Raw genomic sequence first — 13,221 nt, forward strand, 5'->3', positions numbered from 1 at the left:
TTCCGAAAGGCTGCCAAACAAGCAAAAAACCTTAGAAATAAATCCACATGGGATACGATTGTGAAAAGGCCAATGGGTATATACGGCGATCCAACATGGTGACCAAAGACAAATAAAAAAATGGCAGAACGAGTGCTATGGAAGTACTACAACTGCTGTCATGGAAACTATTCTGAATCTTTAGAACTCTTTATTAAGGTGGAACCAACAACTCAAGGACACGCCAGTATAACACCAATATCACTAATCGTCAGTTTCAGATGAACAGTCATTATATGTCTCCAAAATTGACTTTTGAGAATCCCTACAATACCCAGTTAAACTGGGGGGTGATCACCGATGGATGCAAAATTGACGATGGAATTGGAATATTTGGTGTAAATGTCTAAACCAAAATAATGTGTGTTCCTTGGAAGCAATAGAAGTATGTTCGAAAATGAAATACACGCGATTGAGCTTTGTTTGTGAAAAACATCAGAACAAATAAACAGAAGATCCAAAGTTTTTTTACTCTAGCTAATGATGTTACACCAAATGGGTACCGGGATGATTTGAAAACGATAATTTAGTGAAGAGACTTTTAAAACTTATCTATGAAGATTATACGGACAACAAAATAAGTCTGCAGGGTTTGATGAAACTGCACACAGCTCTCGCTGTATATTAACGGATAATATACGTATAGACTAAATGAGATATCCGTATGATTTTAGGTAATACATTCTGAATACTTAGGGTTTTATATTTTTTATAATATATGCTATGTCGCTAGATAAAGACTAGAAATAATCATGGTAATTAAATTACTAATATGATATGTACTAATATACATATTTTGGATTTAGGGTCATCGCGTGGGTATGCCTATTTGTTCAATGTATACCTTAATAAATAAATAAAAAACAAGCGAACAGGTTCTACTCGATAACAGTAAGGAATAACCTGTTAAAATGAGGTGTGACTCGTGAAATTTAAATGGAGTAAACAACTGACATGGATTTGGTTGAAGGTGACTATTGTGTTTATACTATAGTTCACATTTCAAGGCGTCTTAAAAGGATGTACGTTTGTTTGCTACGCAATACTGAGTTTGCTACTGCATTCTTTTCGATGTTTGATCTGATTTGAGTGGAAGTCGATTATCTACCAACATTTAGAATAGTATCAACTTAAGTATTTATGTATCTGTGTGTATGTACATATGTTAGTGGACGACTATATTTGGTCTGATCAAGTTTAGTACAATATATTCAGTCAGTTTAATCATTTCGAATGTTGTGAAGGAGACGTGACATTTAATACGACAACTATGAGTACCGTCGCTGTGATAATTTAAAATGTAAACAATTTTTTTTGGTAAAATATTTATGTACCCCATACGAGGTCTGTTCAGAAAATAAGCGAACTTTATTTCTTTAAACTTTAGTTTTACGTTGCATTGTTGTTCTAGAAAAACGCACATTTCAAAAATCATCACTAACCTTTAAACACGTTGCACTCAAATAACAATATTACGAAAACTAAATCGCAATCAACAATCTAAGAATATGCGGTTACAGAGGTTATGGGCTACGCAACACAACCAACCGCATATCACTAAATATCTCCATTAGCGCGTAATTAAAAAAGTTCGGATATTTTCTGAACAGATCTCCTCGTAAATTTGCGTTTGCTGTTCCTTTTGAATGATTAACTATTTTGACTATATGATTTGCATACGCAATTCTTCTTAACTGAATACGCTATAGGTACACTCTATATTAATATAAAAATCCTCAAATTTGTACTCGTATTTGATTTCACATAATATCTTTTTCAAGGTTTATATACGCCTTCAAATAAATATACGTGTACCGTTATTTCTGCATTAAGTCAGCACTCAGTTCTTGAATGTAGGCAGTATGTACAAACGTCTGAAGCTTACTCGAATAAATTTTGAAGCCGGCGTTTCTGATCGGGAGGAAATAAAAGCAGTTAGAGAGGAGGATCACATATAGGACTCGATTGCAAGCTCCCATTCCGTCCCAAACAGTTCTTGTGTGGGAAATAAACCGTCGCATATACTTTATTTTGCATCTCCTTTCCATTTTCTGGTGGGATTTGCAAAAAATGTTCATATTGCTTCTGCTTATATTCTAATACACGATTCTATGTCAAAGTAAATGTTAATAACATTTTATTTCTGCGCTTACACGTAGGCCTGTTGGATGTACATAGAAAATATTTAATATGCAAGCAATGTTTCTGTAAAAAAATTAATTGACACAAAAGTGGTACAATTATTCGGGATATACTCTAATATTTAAATAATTGTATTATTATATTAATTGAAAAGATACAAGGCAATATTGCAATCACAAAGTATACGTCACAAAATAAAAATAAAAAAAATCTAGTAGGTATAAATATATTGTTTATATTAGAGGTTTTTTTTTCAGTTACCTCCAAAATCGTTAATATAGAATAGTGCAATGGGATGTTTACATAAAAAAATGTTTAGCATTTTATCACTGAATAAAAATCACTAAAAACTCTTATATAAATTTATCTTTTTATTTTATTTTGTATATAATTTTTAATTTAAATTTTAAACACTTCAATTCAACTTTTGATGTACTAGATTGTGGACGTTGTTATTACAGAAAACTTTTTAGTAACTCCTCTCTCTCTTTCTGTTACTAAATAAAAGGTCAGTACTATGAGATTTTAGTTGAGATTTCTATTAATAGATGGCGCACAGCTGTCTGCCAAATTCGTTTTACAATTAGTTTTTTATATTTTTTTATTTTCAATTAAATTATGATTTTATACAAAAATAAAATAATACAGGGCAAGTTTTAAGTTTTTTGTCATCTTGTCTCATTTTCTGCTAATAATTAAACAGGTGGTAAACATCCGTTGGGAAATGAGTAGATATTGCTGTTATGTTGCAATTCTAGTACAAAGTTAAAAAATAATTTTTAAATCTTAGAGGCGTCGGAAATTGATAAATATGACTACTTTTTCATATGGCGAAGTTTCAATTGTTTGAGATAAAAATTATAGATTTTAGACAATTTTTCAATAAAATGTAATCTTCTGTCACATCGATGGGTTAAATTATTTTGGTGTAAAATTAATGTAAGAATCATGTTTTATACTGAAAATATATGAAACGGGATTTGTGACCACACAGTCAATGCAGAATATTGATAATCACTATTTGATATCTATAAAGTTTCAAAACATATTGTTAAAGGGGAAATATAATTAGAGAATCAAAAGCATATCTTAGTTGTTATATTGTTCAAACCTGGTACTCTTTTAACACATGTTTTATTGGTAATTAACTTTATTTTTGTAAGAAGCTATTTCTCTAGCCAATGTTTGGATATATTATTGTTTTTCCAAATATTTTTTTCCTTACTCTATATTGGTGCTAATACTTAAAGTATCTTTTTATTGTAATAATAGTTAGTGTAAATAAAATTTGCATTACTTGCACTAAATTTGAATAAAATTTGAAAATATAAAAGAAAATGTTACTGTCTATTGACCACAATAGCCAAAACAAAAGAAAAGTACTTTTCCGCACGAGTGTTTTTTGTAAATTTATAATACTAAAATACTTGTATTTACACAATCGTAAATTATGCAATTCTGCAACCATCTCTGTAACGATCCTAGTTACAGAGATGCATATGAACTACTGCAATTTCACTGAATTTACAGTTGACCGTAACTAAAACCCGTAATTAAACCGTAATAAAACCTGTAATTAAAAATTACTTTGCTCACCTTTTTATATACAGGGTGGCCAAATGTAAACGAAACAGAGCCATTTTCAGGAACTGTGTTAAGATTGTAGAAAGACCCGTCGATTTTAGATTAAAGGGGGACATTATTTGCTGGTATTTTTGTTTGCTGGTATTTTTGACTTCGCCACTTTCAACCCCAAGCAAGGGTAAGCATCACCCCAAAATATTTAAATGGCATTGGGGGTTGACTAATATTTCTTCTGAAAGCTCTTACAATTCTCTTTACAACAGACTTTAAATTTTATAATTCCGCCCAATACTTATTAAGAATTTTGATTTTAAAGTTGAAACTTATGTACAAACAATTAGTAACGGTAAAAATGTCAGTCATTCGAGTTAAGTACGCCAATGGTATAAATTTAGTATTTCTTGCGTTACATTGGTTTTTGGCGATTTGTTATCACTTTCGTAAAAAAAAAACAATTGTAAAAAACAGAAATGAATGCTATACACACACAATGAACGTAAAATTAGTGGATTCCAAATTATTTTCTAGTATTATTTGGAAGCGTTGGTTGGTAGTTTATTTAATTGTGTTTTTGAAAATTAAACACTATGGTTTATTCCATTGCGGAAAGGGTAGATATCATTTCGCTTTACTTTATGAACAATAAATGTGCGAATAGAACAGCTCAGCTATTTAATGAACAACATCAAGATCGACATGTCAGGAGGAAGTATGTTCTAGAGTTAGTAAAAAAATTTCAAGAGACAGGGAACGTAGCCAATAAAAAACGAGAAATTGAAAAACCTATAGTTAATGAAGCTAGTGAAGTTGCAGTTTTGGGACAAGTTCATCTTGATCCTACATTAAGTACGAGGCAGCTGGCATCTGTGTCTGGGATCAATCGAACTAGCATACAAACCATTTTGAAGAAGAATAAATTCCATCCATACAAAATACATTTAGTCCAGGAACTTCATGAGGATGATTATGACCGCCGTTTGCAATTTTGCGAAATAATGAGTGAGCGAGCAGGGAACGATCCACAGTTCCTTTTTAACATCTGTTTTTCTGATGAATGCAGTTTTTTCTTGAACGGGACGGTAAATCGTCACAATTGCCGCTATTGGTCCGATTCAAACCCAAGAGTTTTTCACGAGGTGCATACACAGCAACCGGAAAAATTAAATGTATGGGCTGGAATTTTCGGTGACCGGCTGGTGGGTCCTTTTTTTCTACCTGGTAATTTGACTGGCCAAATGTATTTGCAATTACTGGAAGACGCTATTGACCCTGCCTTGACTGATATTATTGAAAATGTTCCAGAGTATGATGAAGATCATTTGATTTTTCAACAGGACGGTGCTCCTCCGCATTATGCGTTAATTGTCCGTCAGTATTTGGACCAACGTTTTCTACGGAATTGGATTGGGAGAAGAGGCAGCATTGAGTGGCCTCCACGATCACCGGATTTATCGCCCCTTGATTTCTTTTTGTGGGGATACCTAAAAAGTAAAATCTATAAAACACAGCCAGCGTCGCTGGAAGATTTGCGTCAAAGAATCGTCGACGAATGCCGTCGAATCACTCCGGAAATGCTTCGGAATGTGCGCGAACGTTTCGAACAAAATCTTTATTCTTGTATGGAAGCGGGCGGTCATCAGTTTGAACATTTAATCAACTAAGTAGTAAGTAAGCAACTAAACATAATTTAAATTTTAAAATGTAAATTTTTTTCAAAGTATTGGGCGGAATTATAAAATTTAAAGTCTGTTGTAAAGAGAATTGTAAGAGCTTTCAAAAGAAATATTACTCAACCCCCAATGCCATTTAAATATTTTGGGGTGATGCTTACCCTTGCTTGGGGGTGAAAGCGGCGGAGTCAAAAATACCAGCAAAGAATGTCCCCCTTTAATCTAAAATCGACGGGTCTGAGCGTTTTTCTAAAATCTTGACGCAGTTCCTGAAAATGGCTCTGTTTCGTTTTCATTTGGCCACCCTGTATAAAATGACATGAGACACATGAATTTAAAGATAAAGTATAGGTTTTTATATCTATAATTATAAAAATATAAACTTGAATGAGTAGTCCGAAACTGATGGCATTAAAAATACCCTTTCTCTGTACATTCAAAGAAACAATTTTCAATTTGTACTTACTTAACAAATATATTATTTCACATTTCCAGTTAAAATTATTAAACAAAGATAATAGACATAACGTGAAATATATAGGATTTAAAGTGTTTATATCAAAATCTCTCTCAGAACACGAAATAGCCTCCAGCACAATCATGTTCCGGTAGATTTATATTCCTATTTCGTAAATGAATAAATTCGCATTCAAATTTGTCGAAACTGTTTTGTGTTTTCTCAGCCTCACAAACACTACAGATCCTATAAGTCATTCCGATGATATCAAGTTCAGTCGTAAAAAATTGCAAATTCTCTGTAAGCTTATAAAAGTTACAAATTTGCGTACAGGTGTGCCCAGAATTAACCCATAAAATGCATGCGGAAGAACACGCTTGTAAAAAAATAATGTATCAGTTCACACTCGATACTAGCCGTCAGAGAGACATTTATAAAAAGTCGATGTAGTTTTATTCTATTCACAGAAAATTAACTGTTTCTTACGAGAATTTACACAATCGAAGATAAAACTTTGTAAGAATCAGGTGTATTTTCATACTCATTGAATTGTTCCACATACATTAGTACGCATGTACAATATTTACGCATTAATACGACGAATTTAAATTTCATAATGTGTACTCACATAGTGGGTGAAGTCAGTATTATGCGAAGCAACAGAAAAATATACTCTCCGGTAGCAACATATTTCGAAACGACTTTTCGAATTTATTTTTAAACTTAGACACATACCGCTTACTTTGTGGAGTAAATCAAATAATACACACCTCCTTTTATCTCTGCTAGATGGGAATCTTGCATGCTGCTCGCAGACCTGCCTCTCTAATTGAATAGCTCTTTGAGAAGTCACGTAATCCTTATTAGTTGAACTAAAGGAAATAATGTTTAGGCGGACTAGACGGCACAGCCAATTAGGTGCCTGGTGGGATGTGTTTGGAATGGTAACGTTTAATTAAACTTTAGGGATGTGCATACTTAGGAAAGTAATTTTGTAGTAGTTTTTCTTTAATTAGTCTAATCTGACTTCTGCCCCCTTATCCAAGAATGAAAAGAAATCATCTGGTGATTCGGAAGGCTGCAAAAAATATATGTCGAACAATGAAATCTTATTTGTAAACTATGATTGACATATTCTAGGACACAAAAAAAAATCTTTGCATTTGCGAGCATTTTTACCTGTGGTGGCAGAGAAGAAGTTTATTTTTTTTTAAAGTAAGTCTATGTAAATAAGTCCCAAATTACCATCAATTACACTGAAAGAAATGGGCTTATTAAACTGTTTATCTAGAATAATGTGTATACCGCATATTAAAACTTTTATAACCAATATACAACTTTTATTAAAAAAAAGCAATCATCTCCATACTCATTATTCAATCAGTTTAACTGGAAGGTGCTTAATACACCTTATGCATCTATGAAATAAAGGTTATAATGAATTACTTATACATTATTAGGTGTTATAGACTTTATATTCCAGTTGTATAGTAGGGAAGATTTGTTGTATAAAGACCAGTATCCGAATTTGTATATAACAATTGTATTAACAGAATTATTCGTTCTTATACTGAATATGTTTCCGTTTTTAACGTGTAAAACGCATCTTATAATGGTTAAGTGATCGTCACCTCTCGGTGCATAATCGGTTATGATCGTTGTTAAGTTATATTCATAGTCTTGTAATAATAATCATATGTCAGACCCGAGAGCGAAGTGCGCCGACTCAATAAGAAACCTGGCTATTCCAGCCGCTGATTTAGGGTTCGCCGCACGAGCTCATCCCTTCTAAGATTTCAGTAGCATGCTATGCATGAAGCAGAACGGTACTCAACTATCTTATACAGTCCACTTTTATTGTCCATACATGTTCAATCATTGTCAAAATAAACACACAAAACCACAACGTCTTTATTATCTTTACTCAAGAAGAGAAAATACAACAATCGTAAAATTTCCGACAGTCCGCTGTGCATCGACTTACACACGTCTAGTTTGATGAAAATGGACAGTATATGCACATGTTTTGTGGGATACATGATCATATCGCGTTGTGTGAAATGGAAAATTATTATGTAAGTATCTAACTGTTTTATGGCTTGTAATTGTTTTGTTTTTTCAAATGTAAATCTTGTCTAAATCTTAAAAATTATTATTTTGTAGGTCCTATTAGAAATCGCTGATGTTAAGTTTTACATAAGATGGAGGAACAGAAGGTTAACGGTGACAAAGAAGAGCATGGGTATAAAGTCAATCAACCAGAGGAAATAAAATTATATGGAAAGAAGCTCAACCTTTCTGGGGATGCTTCATTCTTAAGGTGGAAGAGTTATAGTGCAAATTCTCATGTAATACAAGAAAATACGGGTGCATCGTTGCTAAGAAAATAAACTGGACAGTTTTGGGAGCGATTTGTCATCATTTTTAATGCTTAAAAGTATGTTTTATGTATGTTTACATTAGAACCTTAGCTTGTAATTACAGTTATCCAATAAAATTTCTGAAAACTTAATGACATATGTTTTTAACTCATACAGAGTATACAACAGTTTAATACATTTATTATTATAAAACTTATAACCAGTACTAGATGTTCTAATAACGATATGGAACACTTTAATAACAGTTATTGCTATTATTTCGTAAAGGGTATAAAAAACGTTGTATACTAGTTATACAATAATTTAATATAGAATAAGGTTTATAGTCGCTATACAACTGTGCTAGCAATACGCGTTTTATATCCAATATTCACCTGTTTAACTGTCACATATAGTATACAATGGTCTTATAATGGTATATAGAATTCTAATAAAGAATAAAACGCATTTCTTTCAGTGTATATTATGCATATTTTATTCCAATAAAATTAATAGTAGTAGTAACGTTAGTTTTCCTGAGTTTACTTACATTAAACTAGTATTTTATTACAAATAGCTTGCGATAAACATATATATAGTGAAATTTATTTTTTCTTATTTAAATATTATTAATACAAAATGAATTGCAAAATATCAGAAATTATTAGCACTTATATAATACAATTTCAATTTCTTGGGCTATTTAACCTGTAGTTCCGCAGAGAAATACAGCAATTAGGAATAATTGTCCACTCAAAATTTCAAGTTCAATTTTTTTTAATTCTATAAATATATTAACATTTTAAGTGGTTTGCAAGTCCAGGTAGTGTAGTTGATATCTATCCTATCTGTTACCTGCAAAGACAAAAACATAATTTTCGGCAATACATGATACCTATTGTTGTGAATTTATATTTCGCATACCTCTATTTTGGGCTAGACCACCATTTACGCTAGCAGACTTTGCTTTTCTCATAAAACCTTCTTATTAGGGGAGAGTGCGTTGGGTTCTCCATTTCGGCTAGTTGTTCTGCTGAGAGGTTTGATCCACATTCTGATTTGTTCAGCTTAATAATATTGAATACAATTTAGGATCTTTATCACTTTAGAATCTTCCCTATAGGCACAGAAAATCCTGTATAGGTTGGAATTGGCCTCTTCGAATTTAGGCGAATCATGGTTGTTGGCCTGACCGGCGTGGAATTAGACTGTTATTGTATATTTATGTAAGGCAACTCTATCCCAGCGTGAATTTCGTAGCATTCCTGCTGTTTTTGCGAAAAAATTCGAATCTGAATGATATTTTGGTTATCCCATGATGATCAGTAGCGGCCGTTTTGCCTAGAGCATCGAGCTCTCCATAATATATGATGTTGTCTACTGAGGCTTGGGTTGTTTGGAGCGGTTTGCGGTTCTTTGAACAGTTTTGGCCATTGAATTCGAAATATGGGTTATCATTTCGATTGAAAACATAGGTGAAAATTTCAATTTCTGATTGGCTAGATACCCTCGGGCATTGGCAACTACTTGTTGTGTTGTGTTTTCCGAGAGCAGGGGCTTTGCAACGGCTTTGTGGGTTAGATTCGATAATTGAATTACATCTGAAATATACTCGGGACTTAGAAACGACGCTGTCCACAGCGCATCCGACAAAATGAGCCTTTGCTGTAAGGGTATTTCAAAATTATACTGCATCCTGTATTCCTTCATAAAAATAAGGCATCTAGTTCTAGTCCAAACTATGGAATATGAGCATAACAGGGTAACAACTTTATTTTATTTTATTTTCGAAATATCCAATGCTCTGTATCTCGATAAGGGAGCATTTGCGGATCCATATTTATATAAATTTTGTCTTTTACTTTTATGAATACGCTCTTAAGAGGATGCGCCATAGTTTTTTAATACTCATATTTGATGATCCGAAGTTTTAAAGATGGACTTTATCGCTTAATTTTTTTTTCATTAATTTATTTTCAATATAAAACTATTCTTATTGCATTTTTGGGAAAGTAGTCAAATTTATCTCCAAAAATGCCACATAAGTATTGCTCAATGTATCATGTCGTGAAATACATAATAATAATAATAAAACCCTGTTTCTCGAAAACATAGCCTCTCTGTTTATGTGATATTTGTTGATTCATGTTGTTGAATTTGCCATTTTCTATTAATTTGCTTTTCTTCTGAAATAATGAATTCCTCTTTAAAGAAGTACAAGATTGAAGCATTTTTAAACTTTTTGATGGCTTTTCAAATAACTTTACTTAACTCAATTTACTTCACTCATCTTGTACATATTTTATTTCTTCGCGTTCGTTTAAAATTACAATGAAAATTAATGTTTTAGGGAACCTCATAACATGATATTTTTGTTGTGGTTTTGAAGGGAAGCATTTACGAATTCTGCTAGCGCTTGGCTAACACGTGTTTGAGAAAATTCGATATTTTCAAGTGAAAACACAAGTGAACAGCCTTGTACTCGCTTGGCAAAGGTGCGAAAGGGTACACTTTGTAGATGTAAGCAAACATGGGGATAGCGATCGTTCGTAAAGGCAGGGGTGAGATCTTGTTTGCCAAACACAAAAGAATGTTGGGCAAATATCACCCAGAAAGAATGCTTTGAAAATGCCGTTATTTTCTTTTTATCGATGGAAAAATAAAAATTATAATTGCACAAGTGCCTTTTTATTACACAAAAATTGAGAAAACATTTTATTTTCAACGTTAAAAAAATGTCTTGCGTGTGCTCAATTTCATTTTAACCTGTATGTCGACATTTTTTTTCGAAAAATTACATTAAGTTACAGTTTTAAGATAATAAAAAATTTGTTTTCCATACAATTTTTTAATATTTTTTTATTGGTTGTGCACTAGTCTTCTGTTTATAAAAAATACGAGAATAAGGAATCTGATTAAATAAAAAGTTAATAAAAGTTGATGTTAGTTTGTAAAATATGAAACGCAGCATTGCAAATTTAATTCCTTAATAGAATAAAGGAACAAAAATAATTTTAAGAAATCATCTTGCGGTTCTTCAAATAAACTTGGAAAACGAAAACTATCCGAAGATATATAAAAATTAATATTTTCGAATTCTTATCAGGGAATTGTTATCCAGTAAAGGACACAACTTTACCCCACTATAACTATTTCTCTAGCTTTTGAGGTTTCTGAGGTTGAGCTGGTAATGTCATCGCATTCAATTTGAAACGTCCCATATACATTTTACAGTAAACTAATTACTATTCATAAAAATACTGTATCTCAACATAATCGTCGATAACAGGTTTAATGTGCCTTTAATGTAAATCCGACAAAACTTCCGAGTCTTGGATTACCCGAGGTGTGGGATTACACGTGGTGTATTGAGGATTGAAACGAAAACTTTGCGAAATGTTTCCTGAATTGTAATTATCTGGAAAGTTTTCAATTTGTTCAGGAAGTTTTCTCAAACCCTTTTATCACAATTTGTAAAATTTTATGGGATTATCAGATTAAAGATTAATAAACAAAGTTTTATTTCTGTTATTTTTTTAATTCATGAATTTCTTCTTGAACTGAGAATATAAATGACAAGAATGTGTTCAGTTTGGTATTCAATCCATTAAATTATATTTTTCTCAATAAAAATAAAATGTATCTATCCAAATTAGTGAATTTTCTTGTTTCCAGAGTTTGATGATTTTGTATAAATCTGAACATTTACTAGAAGATATGTTTTCAAAACGTTAGAACGTTTTCTATTATGATTTATGTTCAACTAGTTATTAGTGCATACATCCAAAAAAACGTTGCTGTAGTTAATAAATTTATTTTTATAATCAAGACGCCGGCACTTAATTGGTAGAAATATTTTTGGAAAACATAATATGTGTCGGAGACACTGGGGAGACGTAGGGGTTGATTTGCTTCATTGTCTCCATTAAAATAATAGACGGGTGACGGGACCCTATTTATTACGAGTTCGAACACACACTAAAGTACACAAAAAAGTTATACAAGTTATAAAATAGGAACTAACGGTTCGCTACTGTCACTACTTTTCTGCCAAAACAATAATAACAATAATAATGATAATAAAAGCCACGCGGCTATGGTTGTTTCAACAATTGAATGATGCGGTTACTTTCCGCGCTTTCAATTTTCTCCCATTGACAGGGGCGTTTCCTTGTGCGTTCATCTATCCTATCAGTTTACTTTTTACCAAACATGACTATATATGGAAGTGTTTACAAAAGTTATATAATGATAGTATGCCTGTAACATAAACAAAAACAAGCTCTTCAACATTCCATCAAAGGTGATAGTTCCTCGTGGCTACGAATTCATAAGCTGTTACAAGAGTGATGCTGACATATGTTTGTTTTACCTACTGACTTACCATAATCATCGAAGAAACATTTTTGAAACCGCTGGCTCAATCGATAGCTAAGTTGGCTCGATTTGCAAGTCACACAAGTCGATGTACGTAAGGATGTGCAGTTAGCTCAAAGTTTTCATCAGCGGTTCCATATGGTAACACTATGTTGATTAATTCATTATTACTGTATTGATGGTCGATTTTAGTATGTTTATTGACACTGTTTAAAACACACACCTCTCAAATAAACTGTTTGTTCACAAAAAGAATAACTGGTGACAACCTAAAATTGAACGAGCGATTTTTCAGGTTGCTATAAAACATGGGACAAAAATATGAAAGGCTAGCTATCTACGACCACAACTATTCACATATCTCTCTCTTTTTATGTAATGGGCGATGCCTGAGGTTTTCAATAACAATTTCCACTCTTATTAATTTTAAGCACCGTTTTGTAATTTCACTATTTTGATTATTGAAAATGCTTGTTACATATTAATGCATTCTAGCATTAAACAGTATGTAAACATTTTATGCGATAATATTTTATTATACTTTATTATAACAAATACGAGAGTAGAATAAAGCCAGTAATTAAATTATTAG

This window comes from Anoplophora glabripennis, unplaced genomic scaffold, assembly GCF_000390285.2.
Source record: "Anoplophora glabripennis isolate ALB-LARVAE unplaced genomic scaffold, Agla_2.0 scaffold34, whole genome shotgun sequence".
In the NCBI taxonomy this organism is placed as follows: Eukaryota; Metazoa; Arthropoda; class Insecta; order Coleoptera; family Cerambycidae; genus Anoplophora; species Anoplophora glabripennis.